Here is a 703-nt window from a genome sequence, read left to right on the forward strand (position 1 = left end):
TCTGCCGCACCCCTCCCCTGAACAGCAGGCAGCGCAGAGCTCGGCGCCCAAACGTTTCGCGGACGGTAAGGACCACATCCTCCCCTCCCTCTCCTTAAGTCACCCCGGGCCCCGTGTAAGTCGGGCGGGCGCGCTGCTACTTACCCATATGATCCGACACCGTTACCCCTTGCACGACCTCGCCCCACCCCGCCCCAGCTAGATGACCATACCCCGTCCTGCCAATATTATTCCCTGCTTCTCTTTCTTCTCCCCCTGCCCAGTTTTGTTCCCTCCCTCCAACCCCAGCAGCAGAGGAGAGGGTCCAGTCGCTTATAGCCTAGCCTGCGACACCACGAGGTATTACGTTCACTCACAGAAATGTTGTCCACGCACAAGTATTTTTAAATTTTACTGAAAGACTATTTTATGTTTCACATTTATTGTGTATGGAAAACACCGTGTAATCAGAAAATTTTCTTGTTGTTGTTATTTTTATTTTTGCTACTGCAGTAGTTTCATTTTTATTACGTATCTTGATTCAAGTGGATTCGACAACTGCTCAGTAGTAGAGAGAGCTTTGGTTTTGATATTGCCTTTGCCGGCCTTTTTACGGAGATTCATATAACGTGTTTCTTCCTTTTAAGCCGAGTCTAGCAGTTCGAAATTACATGACAGATCAGCAGTGAGAATCTCGATCTGAATAAGGCGAAGGCTCATGGGG

The sequence above is a fragment of the Frankliniella occidentalis genome, unplaced genomic scaffold (genome assembly GCF_000697945.3).
Source record: "Frankliniella occidentalis isolate FOCC.00 unplaced genomic scaffold, Focc_3.1 Scaffold33, whole genome shotgun sequence".
Classification (NCBI taxonomy): Eukaryota; Metazoa; Arthropoda; class Insecta; order Thysanoptera; family Thripidae; genus Frankliniella; species Frankliniella occidentalis.